Source organism: Pelobates fuscus, chromosome 4 (genome assembly GCF_036172605.1).
Source record: "Pelobates fuscus isolate aPelFus1 chromosome 4, aPelFus1.pri, whole genome shotgun sequence".
NCBI lineage: Eukaryota > Metazoa > Chordata > Amphibia > Anura > Pelobatidae > Pelobates > Pelobates fuscus.
In genome coordinates, this window is record NC_086320.1 from 3,419,699 (window position 1) to 3,435,660 (window position 15,962).

The following is a 15,962-nucleotide window of genomic DNA, read 5'->3' on the forward strand; positions in this document are numbered from 1 at the left end:
TTAATAATGATATATAATAATAATATATAATAATAATTAATAATAATGATATATAATAATAATTAATAATAATATATAATAATAATTAATAATGATATATAATAATAATAAATAATGATAAATAATAATAATAATATATAATAATAATTAATAATGATAAATAATAATAATAATATATAAAAAGGTGTGTATTTCCTGTGCCAGTCTCCGGGGGGTTGTTATAATTTGGGGGGGAAAGGGGGGCCGCTCTCTCTCCCTGTCTCCCTGCATTACCCATGATGCCCCGGGAGCCGCCGTCACTCACCCAGTTCGGGCGGTTCTGGCGATGCCGCGAGCGGTCTGACCGGTCACTCAGCAACTCGGGATAAACTGGGGATCACGTGCTTCCATCATCATCACAGCTACAGCTCTGATTGGCTGCTCCAACTGTCAATCCCGGCCTGGGGCGGGGCATGGGAGTACCAACATGGCGAATACAGCACTTCCAGCGCACGTTTCAAGATAACTTCCGGTGTGTGCGTCGCGCTAAACCAATCAGGAAGGCGGACGTCCTGACGTACATATCGCGTAGCCAATCAGCACCGGAGCTGCTCGCATCACGGAAGGTGAGATCCCGCGTGTCCAATCTTTAACCCCTCCATCCCCGGACCCCCCCCCAATAACCCACCATGACCCCTCCCTCCAATTACCCACCGTGACCCCTCCCTCCAATTACCCACCGTGACCCCTCCCTCCAATTACCCACCGTGACCCCTCCCCCCAATAACCCACCGTGACCCCTCCCCCAATAACCCACCGTGACCCCTCCCCCCAATAACCCACCGTGACCCCTCCCCCAATAACCCACTGTGACCCCTCCCCCCAATAACCCACCGTGACCCCTCCCCCAATAACCCACCGTGACCCCTCCCCCAATAACCCACCGTGACCCCTCCCCCAATAACCCACCGTGTCCCCTTCCCCTAATAACCCACCGTGACCCCTCCCCCAATAACCCAACGTGACCCCTCCCCCCACTGTGACCCCTCCCCCAATAACCCACCGTGACCCCTCCCCCCAATGACCCACCGTGACCCCTCCCTCCAATAACCCACCGTGACCCCTTCCCCTAACAACCCACCGTGACCCCTCCCCCAATAACCCACCGTGACCCCTCCCCCTAACAACCCACCGTGACCCCTCCCCCAATAACCCACCGTGACCCCTCCCCCAATAACCCACCGTGACCCCTCCCCCAATAACCCACCGTGTCCCCTTCCCCTAATAACCCACCGTGACCCCTCCCCCAATAACCCAACGTGACCCCTCCCCCCACTGTGACCCCTCCCCCAATAACCCACCGTGACCCCTCCCCCCAATGACCCACCGTGACCCCTCCCTCCAATAACCCACCGTGACCCCTCCCCCCCAATAACCCACCGTGACCCCTCCCCCCCAATAACCCACCTGGACCCCTCCCACCTAATAATCCACCATGACCCCTCCCCCCCAATAACCCACCGTGACCCCTCCCCCCAATAACCCACCGTGACCCCTCCCCCAATAACCCACCGTGACCCCTCCCCCTAATAATCCACCGTGACCCCTCCCCCCCAATAACCCACCGTGACCCCTCCCCCCAATAACCCACCGTGTCCCTCCCCCCCAATAACCCACCGTGACCCCTCCCCCCAATAACCCACCGTGACCCCTCCCTCCAATAACCCACCGTGTCCCTCCCCCCCAATAACCCACCGTGACCCCTCCCCCCAATAACCCACCGTGACCCCTCCCCCCCAATAACCCACCGTGACCCCTCCCCCTAATAATCCACCGTGACCCCTCCCCCCCAATAACCCACCGTGACCCCTCCCCCCAATAACCCACCGTGACCCCTCCCCCAATAACCCACCGTGACCCCTCCCTCCAATAACCCACCGTGTCCCTCCCCCCAATAACTCACCGTGACCCCTCCCCCAATAACCCACCGTGACCCCTCCCCCCCAATAACCCACCGTGACCCCTCCCCCTAATAATCCACCGTGACCCCTCCCTCCAATAACCCACCGTGTCCCTCCCCCCAATAACTCACCGTGACCCCTCCCCCAATAACCCACCGTGACCCCTCCCCCCCAATAACCCACCGTGACCCCTCCCCCTAATAATCCACCGTGACCCCTCCCCCCCAATAACCCACCGTGACCGCTCCCCCCAATAACCCACCGTGACCCCTCCCCCAATAACCCACCGTGACCCCTCCCTCCAATAACCCACCGTGACCCCCCCAATAACCCATCGTGACCCCTCCCCCAATAACCCACCGTGACCCCCCCAATAACCCACCGTGACCCCCCCAATAACCCACCGTGACCCCTCCTCCCAATAACCCACCGTGACCCCTCCCCCCAATAACCCACCGTGACCCCTCCCCCCAATAACCCACCGTGTCCCTCCCCCTAATAACCCACCGTGACCCCTCCCCCCAATAACCCACCGTGACCCCTCCCCCTAATAACCCACCGTGACCCCCCCGCAATAACCCACCGTGACCCCTCCCCCCCAATAACCCACCGTGACCCCTCCCCCTAATAACCCACCGTGACCCCCCCGCAATAACCCACCGTGTCCCTCCCCCTAATAACCCACCGTGACCCCCCCAATAACCCACCGTGACCCCTCCCCCCAATAACCCACCGTGACCCCCCCAATAACCCACCGTGACCCCTCCCCCCAATAACCCACTGTGACCCCTCCCCCAATAACCCACCGTGACCCCTCCCCCCAATAACCCACCGTGACCCCTCCCCCCCCAATAACCCACCGTGACCCCTCCCCTCCAATAACCCACCGTGTCCCTCCCCCTAATAACCCACCGTGACCCCTCCCCCCAATAACCCACTGTGACCCCTCCCCCAATAACCCACCGTGACCCCTCCCCCCCAATAACCCACCGTGACCCCTCCCCCCCAATAACCCACCGTGACCCCTCCCCTCCAATAACCCACCGTGTCCCTCCCCCCAATAACCCACCGTGACCCCTCCCTCCAATAACCCACCGTGACCCCCCCAATAACCCACCGTGACCCCTCCCCCCAATAACCCACCGTGACCCCCCAATAACCCACCGTGACCCCTCCCCCCAATAACCCACCGTGACCCCTCCCCCTAATAATCCACCGTGACCCCTCCCCCCAATAACCCACCGTGACCCCTCCCCCCAATAACCCACCGTGACCCCTCCCCCAATAACCCACTGTGACCCCTCCCCCCAATAACCCACCGTGACCCCTCCCCCAATAACCCACCGTGACCCCTCCCCCCAGTAACCCACCGTGACCCCTCCCCCTAATAATCCACCGTGACCCCTCCCCCCCAATAACCCACCGTGACCCCTCCCCCAAATAACCCACCGTGACCCCTCCCCCAATAACCCACCGTGACCCCTCCCCCACAATAACCCACCGTGACCCCTCCCCCCAATAACCCACCGTGACCCCTCCCCCCAATAACCCACCGTGACCCCTCCCCCAATAACCCACCGTGACCCCTCCCCCAATAACCCACGTGACCCCTCCCCCACCGTGACCCCTCCCCCTAATAACCCACCGTGACCCCTCCCCCCAATAACCCACAGTGACCCCTCCCCCCAATAACCCACCGTGACCCCTCCCCCCCAATAACCCACCGTGACCCCTCCCCCCAATAACCCACCGTGACCCCTCCCCCCCAATAACCCACCGTGACCCCTCCCCCCCAATAACCCACCGTGACCCCTCCCCCCCAATAACCCACCGTGACCCCTCCCCCCCAATAACCCACCGTGACCCTCCCCCCAATAACCCACCGTGACCCTCCCCCCAATAACCCACCGTGACCCCTCCCCCCAATAACCCACCGTGACCCCTCCCCCAATAACCCACCGTGACCCCTCCCCAATAACCCACCGTGACCCCTCCCCCCAATAACCCACCGTGACCCCTCCCCAATAACCCACCGTGACCCCTCCCCCCAATAACCCACCGTGACCCCTCCCCCCAATAACCCACCGTGACCCTCCCCCCAATAACCCACCGTGACCCCTCCCCCTAATAACCCACCGTGACCCCTCCCCCCCAATAACCCACCTTGACCCCCCCAATAACCTACCGTGACCCCTCCCCCCAATAACCCACCGTGACCCCCCCAATAACCCACCGTGACCCCTCCCCCCTACCGTGACCCCTCCCCCCATTGTGACCCCACCCCCATTGTGACCCCTCCCCCAATAACCCACCGTGACCCCTCCCCCCAATAACCCACTGTGACCCCCCAATAACCCACTGTGACCTCTCCCCCCCACTGTGACCCCTCCCCCCATTTTGACCCCTCCCCCCAATAACCCACCGTGACCCCTCCCCCCAATAACCCACCGTTACCCTTCCCCCAATAACCCACCGTGACCCCTCCCCCCAATAACCCACCATGACCCATCCCCCAATAACCCACCGTGACCCCTCCCCCAATAACCCCCCGTGACCCCTCCCCCAATAACCCACTGTGACCCCTCCCCCAATAACCCACCGTGACCCCTCCCCCCAATAACCCACCGTGACCCCTCCCCCCAATAACCCACTGTGACCCCTCCCCCCAATAACCCACCGTGACCCCTCCCCCCAATAACCCACTGTGACCCCTCCCCCCAATAACCCACCGTGACCCCTCCCCCAATAACCCACCGTGACCCCTCCCCCCAATAACCCACCGTGACCCCTCCCCCCAATAACCCACCGTGACCCCTCCCCCTAATTACCCACCGTGACCCCTCCCCCCAATAACCCCCCAATAACCCCTCCCCCACAATAACCCTCCGTGACCCCTCCCCCCAATAACCCACCGTGACCCCTCCCCCCAATAACCCACTGTGACCCCTCCCCCCCAATAACCCACCGTGACCCCTCCCCCCCAATAACCCACCGTGACCCCCTAATAACCCACCGTGACCCCTCCCCCACCGTGACCCCTCCCCCCAATAACCCACTGTGACCCCTCCCCCCCAATAACCCACCGTGACCCCTCCCCCCCACCGTAACCCTCCCCCCAATAACCCACCGTGACCCCTCCCCCAATAACCCACCGTGACCCCTCCCCCAATAACCCACCGTGACCCCTCCCCCCAATAACCCACCGTGACCCCTCCTCCAATAACCCACCGTGACCCCTCCCCCCAATAACCCACTGTGACTCCTCCCCCAATAACCCACCGTGACCCCCCACCGTGACTCCTCCCCCAATAACCCACCGTGACCCCTCCCCCCAATAACCCACCGTGACCCCTCCCCCCAATAACCCACTGTGACCCCTCCCCCAATAACCCACCGTGACCCCTCCCCCCAATAACCCACTGTGACCCCTCCCCCCAATAACCCACCGTGACCCCCCCAATAACCCACCGTGACCCCCCAATAACCCACCGTGACCCCTCCCCCCAATAACCCACCGTGACCCCTCCCCCTAATAACCCACCATGACCCCTCCCCCTAATAACCCACCGTGACCCCTCCCCCCAATAACCCACCGTGACCCTCCCCCCAATAACCCACCGTGACCCCTCCCCCCAATAACCCACCGTGACCCCTCCCCCAATAACCCACCGTGACCCCTCCCCCCAATAACCCACCGTGACCCCTCCTCCCAATAACCCACCGTGACCCCTCCCCCCAATAACCCACCGTGACCCCTCCCCCCAATAACCCACCGTGACCCCTCCCCCCAATAACCCACCGTGACTCCTCCCCCCAATAACCTACCGTGACCCCTCCCCCCAATAACCCACCGTGACCCCCCTAATAACCCACCGTGACCCCTCCCCCCCACCGTGACCCCTCCCCCCAATAACCCACCGTGACCCCTCCCCCCAATAACCCACCGTGACCCCTCCCCCCAATAACCCACCGTGACCCCTCCCCCCAATAACCCACCGTGACCCCTCCCTCCAATAACCCACCGTGACCCCTCCCCCCCAATAACCCACTGTGACCCCTCCCTCCAATAACCCACCGTGACCCCTCCCCCCAATAACCCACCGTGACCCCTCCCCCCAATAACCCACTGTGACCCCTCCCCCCCAATAACCCACTGTGACCCCTCCCCCCAATAACCCACTGTGACCCCTCCCCCCAATAACCCACCGTGACCCCTCCCCCCAATAACCCACTGTGACTCCTCCCCCCAATAACCCACCGTGACCCCTCCCCCCACCGTGACTCCTCCCCCAATAACCCACCGTGACCCCTCCCCCCAATAACCCACCGTGACCCCTCCCCCCAATAACCCACTGTGACCCCTCCCCCCAATAACCCACCGTGACCCCTCCCCCCAATAACCCACTGTGACCCCTCCCCCCCAATAACCCACTGTGACCCCTCCCCCCAATAACCCACCGTGACCCCTCCCCCCCAATAACCCACCGTGACCCCTCCCCCCAATAACCCACCGTGACCCCTCCCCCCAATAACCCACCGTGACCCCTCCCCCCAATAACCCACCGTGACCCCTCCCCCTAGTAATCCACCGTGATCCCTCCCCCCAATAACCCACTGTGACCCCTCCCCCTAATAACCCACCGTGACCCCTCCCCCTAATAATCCACCGTGACCCCTCCCCCCCAATAACCCACCGTAACCCCTCCCCCCAATAACCCACCGTGACCCCTCCCCCTAATTACCCACCGTGACCCCTCCCCCAATAACCCACCGTGACCCCTCCCCCATAATAACCCTCCGTGACCCCTCCCCCCAATAACCCACCGTGACCCCTCCCCCCAATAACCCACTGTGACCCCTCCCCCCAATAACCCACCGTGACCCCTCCCCCTAATAACCCACTGTGACCCCTCCCCCCAATAACCCACCGTGACCCCCCAATAACCCACCGTGACCCCTCCCCCCAATAACCCACCGTGACCCCTCCCCCAATAACCCACCGTGACCCCTCCCCCTAACAACCCACCGTGACCCCTCCCCCCAATAACCCACCGTGACCCCTCCCCCCAATAACCCACCGTGACCCCTCCCCCCAATAACCCACCGTGACCCCTCCCCCAATAACCCACCGTGACCCCTCCTCCCAATAACCCACCGTGACCCCTCCCCCCAATAACCCACCGTGACCCCTCCCCCCAATAACCCACCGTGACCCCTCCCCCTAATAACCCACCGTGACCCCTCCCCCCAATAACCCACCGTGACCCCCCCAATAACCTACCGTGACCCCTCCCCCCAATAACCCACCGTGACCCCCCAATAACCCACCGTGACCCCTCCCCCCACCGTGACCCCTCCCCCCATTGTGACCCCTCCCCCCATTGTGACCCCTCCCCCCAATAACCCATCGTGACCCCTCCCCCCAATAACCCACTGTGACCCCCCCAATAACCCACCGTGACCCCTCCCCCCAATAACCCACCGTGACCCCCCCAATAACCCCTCCCCCCCACTGTGACCCCTCCCCCCATTGTGACCCCTCCCCCCAATAACCCACCGTGACACCTCCCCCAATAACCCACCGTTACCCCTCCCCCAATAACCCACCGTGACCCCTTCCCCCAATAACCCACCGTGACCCCTTCCCCCAATAACCTACCGTGACCCCTCCCCCCAATAACCCACCTTGACCCCCCCAATAACCCACCGTGACCCCTCCCCCCCCACTGTGACCCCTCCCCCCATTGTGACCCCTCCCCCCAATAACCCACCGTGACCCCACCCCCCAATAACCCACCGTGACCCCTCCCCCCAATAACCCTCCATGACCCCTCCCCCTAATAATCCACCGTGACCCCTCCCCACAATAACCCACCGTGACCCCTCCCCCCAATAACCCACCGTGACCCCTCCCCCCAATAACCCACCATGACCCTCCCCCCACTGTGACCCCTCCCCCCAATAACCCACCGTGACCCCTCCCCCCAATAACCCACCGTGACCCTCCCCCAATAACCCACCGTGACCCCTCCCCCTAATAACCCACCGTGACCCCTCCCCCTCAATAACCCACCGTGACCCCCCCAATAACCTACCGTGACCCCTCCCCCAATAACCCACCGTGACCCCCCAATAACCCACCGTGACCCCTCCCCCCCACCGTGACCCCTCCCCCATTGTGACCCCTCCCCCCATTGTGACCCCTCCCCCAATAACCCACCGTGACCCCTCCCCCAATAACCCACCGTGACCCCTCCCCCAATAACCCACCGTGACCCCCCCAATAACCCCTCCCCCCCACTGTGACCCCTCCCCCCATTGTGACCCCTCCCCCCCAATAACCCACCGTGACCCCTCCCCCCAATAACCCACCGTTACCCCTCCCCAATAACCCACCGTGACCCCTTCCCGCAATAACCCACCGTGACCCCTTCCCCCAATAACCCACCGTGACCCCTCCCCCCAATAACCCACCTTGACCCCCCCAATAACCCACCGTGACCCCTCCCCCCACTGTGACCCCTCCCCCCATTGTGACCCCTCCCCCCAATAACCCACCGTGACCCCTCCCCCCAATAACCCACCGTGACCCCTCCCCCCAATAACCCACCATGACCCCTCCCCCCACTGTGACCCCTCCCCCCAATAACCCACCGTGACCCCTCCCATGTGGGCTGTTGCACCCCCTAGAAATTCCCGAGAAACCATGGTCCTGTTTGGCTATGGACTTCATTGTCGATTTGCTTGTTTCTAAAAAACATACTGTTATCCTCACAGTGATTGACAGGTTTACTAAAATGGCCCATTTTGTACCTTTGCCTAAATTGCCCTCTTCTCCCGAATTGGCTGAGATTTTCGCGAAAGAGATTTTTCGCTTACATGGTATTCCCTCTGAAATTGTTTCTGATAGAGGTCCCCAATTTGTTTCCCGGTTTTGGAGGTCCTTCTGTTCTCAATTTGGCATAAAATTGAATTTCTCTTCTGCCTATCATCCCCAGTCCAACGGAGCTGCCGAACGCACCAACCAAAAGGTTGAACAATATTTGCGTTGTTTTGTTTCTGAACACCAGGACGATTGGGTCGGTCTAATTCCTTGGGCGGAGTTTGCGCACAACAATCTCGTTTGCGATTCTACTCGTTCTAGCCCCTTTTTCATGAATTATGGCTTTCATCCTTCCATTCTTCAATCGGTTTCCCCTTCCCAAGGGATACCGTCGGTTGATGTTCATGTTGCCAATCTGAGAAAGTTGTGGGATCAGACTCGACGAATTCTTCTTCATAATTCCGCGGTGTCCAAACGACATGCTGACAAATGTAGACGGGTGGCTCCGGTTTTTGCCCCGGGTGATAGGGTATGGTTGAGTACCAGAAACATCCGCTTGAAGGTTCCTTCCATGAAATTTGCTCCTCGTTACATAGGTCCTTACAAGGTTTTGTCTCGTATAAATCCGGTTGCGTATCGTCTGGCCCTTCCGCCTGCCCTGCGCATCCCGAACTCCTTTCATGTTTCCTTGTTGAAACCTTTGGTTTGTAACAGGTTTTCCTCCACTGTGTTCTCCCCTTGTTCTGTCCAGGTTGAGGGTCAGGAGGAGTATGAAGTCAAATCCATTCTCGATTCCCGTGTTTCTCGGGGGAGGTTGCAATATCTTGTTGACTGGAAAGGGTATTGTCCTGAAGAAAGGTCTTGGGTGGTCCAGGAGGAGGTGCATGCCCCTCGTCTCCTCAGGGCATTTCATGCTCGTTTTCCGTCTCGCCCCGGTTCCTTCCGCCCGGTGGGCGTTTCTGAGAGGGGGGGTACCAACAGGGTACCTGGAGTCTCTACCTCGGAGGAGGTTAGACTTTCAGACGGCCGTCCTCTCAGGGGGGCTGACTCACCCGATCCTCACAGCTCTCCCAGCCGTTTACACGCCGGCCGCGATAGCTCCGCCTCCTTTTATGACGCGGCGCTCACTAGCCGACGCCATGACGGCAAGCACGTCCCGACCTGTCAATCTAATCCCGAACAACGAATCAGGGCTCGTCAGGGGCGGAGTCAGCAATTAAGAGCCAAGGTATAAAATACTGATGTGTGTAATGGTTCATTGCCCTGTTGTGGTTCTAGCTAGTCTGGTCACTCAGTGCTCTTATTTCTGTTTGTCTTTTTGGTTCTGACTCGGCTTTGTGTTTTCGTTCCTGCTTACCTCTCTTGTCCTTTGACCTCGGCTTGTCTCTCGCTTACCTGCTCTCTCGTTCCCTCGACCTCGGCTTGTCTCTGACCATTCTTTGCTTACTCCTTACGTTAGTCCGGCCATTCTAAGGTCCGGTATACGTACCTAGCTCCTGTTTGTATTCTGCGTGTTGGATCCCTGTCCCGATGCTGACAGTCCCTTTATCCCATTAATCCTGTCATTAGGTCACTATATACAGCACTGTCCCTTTATCCCAATAAACCTGTTACTGTCTTTAGGTCACTATATACAGCACTGTCCCTTTATCCCATTAATCCTGTCACTGTCATTAGGTCACTATATACAGCACTGTCCCTTTATCCCATTAAACCAGTCACTGTCATTAGGTCACTATATACAGCACTGTCCCTTTATCCCATTAAACCAGTCACTGTCATTAGGTCACTATATACAGCACTCCTCCCCAATAACCCCCATTCCCCCCACACTGACCCCATAATCCCCCATTCCTTCCCACAGTGACCCCATAACCCCCCACAGTGACCCCATAACCCCCATTCCCCCACAGTGACCCCTTAACCCCCCGTTCTCCGCACAGTGACCGCATAACCCCCCATCCCCCTCCACAGTGACCCCATAACCCCCATTCCTCCCACAGTGACCCCATAACCCCCCATTCCCCCCACAGTGACCTCATACCCCCCACAGTGACCCCATAATCCCTTATTCCCCCACAGTGACCCCATAACCCCCAATTCCCCCCCACAGTGACCCCATAACCACCCATTCCCCGCCCCATAGTGACCCCATAACCACCATTCCCCCACAGTGACCCCATAACCACCATTCCCCCACAGTGACCCCATAACCCCCATCCCCCCACAGTGACCCCATAACCCCCATTCCCCCCACGTAGACCCCATAATCCCCCACAGTGACCCCATAACACCCCCATCCCCCACAGTGACCCCATAACACCCCCATCCCCCCACAGTGACCCCATAACCCCCCATCCCCCCAACAGTGACCCCATAACCCCCATCCCCCCAACAGTGACCCCATAACCCCCCCCACTGTGACTCCATCCCCGCACAGTGACCCCATAACCCTCCCATCCCCCCACAGTGACCCCATAACCCTCACATTTCCCACACCACAGTTACTCCATAACCCTCCATCCCCCTCACAGTGACCCATAACTCTCCCATTCCCCCCCACAGTGACCCCATAACACTCCCATCCCCCCACAGTGACCCCATAACACTCCCATCCCCCCCACAGTGACCCCATAACCATCCCATTCCCCCCCACAGTGACCCCATAACCATCCCATTCCCCCCCACAGTGACCCCATAACACTCCCATCCCCCCACAGTGACCCCATAACCATCCCATTCCCCCCCACAGTGACCCCATAACCATCCCATTCCCCCCCACAGTGACCCATAACTCTCCCATTCCCTCCCTCCCCCACAGTGACTCCATAACCCTCATTTGTGAGTTTTCAGAGGAAGAGGTTCTATTTCAACTGTCAAAAGAAAAAACAAATAAGTTGATGGGGCCTGATGGAATACACCCAAAGTTATTAAAAGAGCTAAGTGGTGTGCTAGCAAAATTAATAACAGATTTATTTAAGGAAATGAAGGAGAAGAAATTAACAATAGAGAAATAATTTCCTTGTGTAACACGCCAATAGTAGCTTTGATTGGTATGGTCTCATGAGAAATAACGGGCTCTGGTAGTGGTCTACAATCTATGGCCTCAACGGCCAAGGGTGTCTCTCTTAGTTGAAAAGGAAGGAGTTGTTTCTTAGCAAAAGTTAGATCCATGAAGCTTTCTGCTGCTCCAGAATCTATTAGAGCAAAGGTATTAACAGAACTCTTCTCCCAGATCAAAGAGATAGGAATTAGAAGCCTATGGTCTTTTTGTTTATTTATAGAGGACGAGATTGCATCACCCAAGGCCTGTCCTCTGGAGGTACTTAGGTGCGAGCGTTTCCCGGCCTAGTGGGGCAGGTAAGGCATAGGTGACCCCTTTGTCCACAATATAAGCAAAGACCCTCCCTTCTCCTATATTGTCTCTCCTGCTCAGTTAGACGAGTAGTCCCTAATTGCATTGGCTCAGGTAGTGCTAGAGCCATAGAAACGGGATTCTGGAATGAGGGAGCTAATCTGATAGAAGGTCTACGGATTCTATCTCTGGTGTTTTGTCTTTGTCTCATACGTTCGTCTATGCGATAAATAAACTAAATCAGATCTTCCAAAATTTTAGGAAGTTCTCTAGTGGCTACCTCATCTATAATTTCCTCAGATAAGCCATTTAGAAAAATATCTATGAAGGCTTGTTCGTTCCACTTTACCTCAGAAGCCAGAGATCTGAATTCTAAAGCATAATTCACCAGAGTACTATTTCCTTGCCTTAGACATAGTGATGCCTTAGCGGAGTTGGCCTTTCTTCCTGGAGGATCGAATGTTCTCCTAAATGCTTCCACAAAAGCGTTATAATTATACACTAGCGGGTTATCATTTTCCCATAACGGATTAGCCCATCTAAGTGCCTTGTCTATCAGCAAGGTTATGATAAATCCGACCTTGGCTGTATCAGTAGGATAGGCCCGGGGTTGTAGTTCAAAGTGGATACTAATCTGGTTCAGAAAACCTCGACAAGTATCTGGTGAACCTCCATAGCGTAGTGGTCAGTAACCCGGGAGGAGGCCCCTACCGTAGCTACCTCTAGTCCTGTGTTTACAGGCGCAATAAAGGAAGTACGAGTCTCCTCAGGCTGCAGATTCGGCCGAGATAATAGTGACTGTAAGGCCATAGCCATTTGGTCCATTCTATGATCCATGGCTTCAAATCTAGAGTCCTGAGAGGAGACCTGGGGACTAGTACCTGCAGGATCCATTGGCCCTGTCGTAATGTCAGGATCAAGACAGGGATCCAACACGCAGTGTACTAAAAACTATAAAGACGTGTACCGGACCTAAGAGTGGCCGTGCTAACGTCAAACAAACAGAGAATGGTCAGGGGCAAGCCGAGGTCGAGGGAACAAGAAGACAGGTAAGCGAAAGCCAAGCCGAGTACAAGGACAGGAGAGGTAAGCAAGGTCAGGATACAAGCCAAGTCAATAACCGAAGAAACAATCAATTTAAACGCACTGAGGGAACAGGCAAGCTGAAACCACGACAGGGCAATGACTCACTGTAAGTGAGTACCTTTTATACCCTACTTCTTTAATTGATGACCACGCCCCCAAAACGTCCTGGTTTGAGATTTTCGGCGGGTCGTGACGTCATGACGTCGGCGGCATTGCGCCGCGTCATAAAAGGGGGCGGGGCTATCGCGGCCGGCGTCCAAAGTGCCGAAATTGCTGGAGGAGAAGGAGATCTGAGTAGCAGGTACCATGACAGCCACTTCCTAAGCCCCCTCATGTCCTCCCTCACTCTATGGGGGTCAATATGACCCCATAATAGCATAAGGGAGAGTGCATGGCGCAAACCGAGCTCTGCAGGGCGGGGAAAGGCTTATAAAGCCTTCCTACGCCCTGCAGTTTGACTTGGAACACTCTGATTGGTTGAGTTGGAATTCAACCAATAAGCGTGCTAGTCATTTTACACAGCGTGGGAAAGTTCTTTGGAATTTTCCCACACTGTGTAAAATGACACAGATCACTCTGATTGGTTGAATTTCAAGCCAACCAAACAGAGTGCTGTGACAGGTAAATCTAGAGACTTACCTGTCAGTCTCTTCATTTACCTGTCAGATCACTCTGATTGGATGGCTTAAACCAACCAATCAGAGTGTTCTTAGCCTAATTGCAGGGTGGGGCAAGGCTTTATAAGCCTTTCCCCGTCCTGCGGAGCTCAGTCTGCACCGTGCCCTCGGGTGAAGATGGATTAATTTTTTAGTGGCAGATTTTTTTTTTGCGATTGGGTTTTTTATTTTATTTTTTACAAGTTCGACTGGTATGATGGTTTTTATTTGGCCTTTTTGGGGCTGAAAAATGAAGATTTTAGAAAAAAGAAGACATCAAATGGAAAGTTTTTTTTTACAGGTAGTTCTTTTATTCCTCCCTCACTATTTTTAGGGTAGGGGGAGTGGGGGGTGAAGGTAGGTAGGGGATTATTAATTTTGTATTTGGGTGGGGGGGTGACAGCTGTGGCACGAATAGGATCGGAGTTTCATTCATCAGAATAAAATTCCGATCCGAACAAAGTCCCGAGTTGTGTCCTAACATGAATGAACAAACTGTTCTCATTCTGTTAGTCTATTGGTTGACTCTTGTCCTTCTTCTCACTAGGTCTGGTATGTTGTTATTTTTTTGTGCAATTTTATATTTTTGGGGGGTTTATTGAATTTGGCATCTCATACAACCATTTAGTTTACTTACATGTAACGATTTATGCATCATGTAGCTTGCTTATTGATATTGTATTGTACTCCTTATTGGGCATTTATTGCTTTTTCCATGCATTGATACTGCGTATGGGAGCCTATTATTTTGACCCATGTAATAAACTTTTTTTCATATATTCATGTGGCTGTGCTCCTTGTTTTAACAATATTTGTAATTCTTTTGGCCTTTTGGAATACGGCCTTATACGAGGGAGCACCCAAGATTAGTTGTTATTTGCGGTTCTTTATTAGTCTATTGAGTGTGCCTACCTGTTTTAATTGTGATTACATTAATCCATGAAACCTGGACATGGAAGGGCTATACATAGGACATGAGGTCACACATTTAGGTTTTCTAAGGCAAAGAAAAGGTTATTTTACAGTAAGAGTAATAAGGATATGGGATTCTTTGCCTGAAGAGGGGGTTTATCAGAGTCTATACAGATGTTTAAACTGCAATTGGATAAATACTTAACATAACATACAGGGATATATTTTCTAATTAGTGGGGTAATAGCTGCTTGATCCATGGAGACATCTGACTGCTATTTTGGGATCAAGAAGGATTTTTTTTTAGTTTGTTGCAAAATTGGAAGCGCTTCAGACTGGGTTTTTTGCCTTCTTTTGGATCAACCGCAAAAACATATGTGAGGAAGGCTGAACTTGATGGACGCAAGTCTCTTTTCAGCTATGTAACTATGTAACTAATGTCACTGTCATTAGGTCACTATATACAGCACTGTCCCTTTATCCCATTAAACCTGTTACTGTCATTAGGTCACTATATACAGCACTGTCCCTTTATCCCATTAAACCTGTCACTGTCATTAGGTCACTATATACAGCACTGTCCCTTTATCCCATTAAACCTGTCACTGTCATTAGGTCACTATATACAGCACTGTCCCTTTATCCCATTAAACCTGTCACTGTCATTAGGTCACTATATACAGCACTGTCCCTTTATCCCATTAAACCTGTCACTGTCATTAGGTCACTATATACAGCACTGTCCCTTTATCCCATTAATCCTGTCACTGTCATTAGGTCACTATATACAGCACTGTCCCTTTATCCCATTAAACCTGTTACTGTCATTAGGTCACTATATACAGCACTGTCCCTTTATCCCATTAAACCTGTTACTGTCATTAGGTCACTATATACAGCATTGTCACTTTATCCCATTAAACCTGTTACTGTCATTAGGTCACTATATACAGCACTGTCCCTGTATCCCATTAAACCTGTTACTGTCATTAGGTCACTATATACAGCACTGTCCCTTTATCCCATTAAACCTGTTACTGTCATTAGGTCACTATATACAGCACTGTCCCTGTATCCCATTAAACCTGTTACTGTCATTAGGTCACTATATACAGCACTGTCCCTTTATCCCATTAAACCTGTCACTGTCATTAGGTCCCTATATACAGCACTGTCCCTTTATCCCATTA

The 15,962-nt window shown here is 54.9% G+C and overlaps 2 protein-coding genes across 3 annotated transcripts in view; one reads left to right on the forward strand and one right to left on the reverse strand.

Moving 5' to 3' along the window:
• The window catches only part of SLC52A2 (solute carrier family 52 member 2), a 142,943-nt gene extending 142,525 nt beyond the window's left edge, over positions 1-418 (reverse strand). Inside the window, exon 1 of the mRNA XM_063450911.1 lies at positions 305-418. The gene's annotated coding sequence lies outside the window, so the exon portion shown is untranslated. The remainder of the gene's footprint in view (positions 1-304) is intronic.
• A 90-nt stretch (positions 419-508) lies between these two features.
• FBXL6 (F-box and leucine rich repeat protein 6) overlaps positions 509-15,962 on the forward strand; it is a 77,013-nt gene continuing 61,559 nt past the window's right edge. For both annotated transcript variants that reach the window (XR_010090729.1, XM_063450908.1), the window contains exon 1: positions 509-605. The gene's annotated coding sequence lies outside the window, so the exon portion shown is untranslated. The remainder of the gene's footprint in view (positions 606-15,962) is intronic.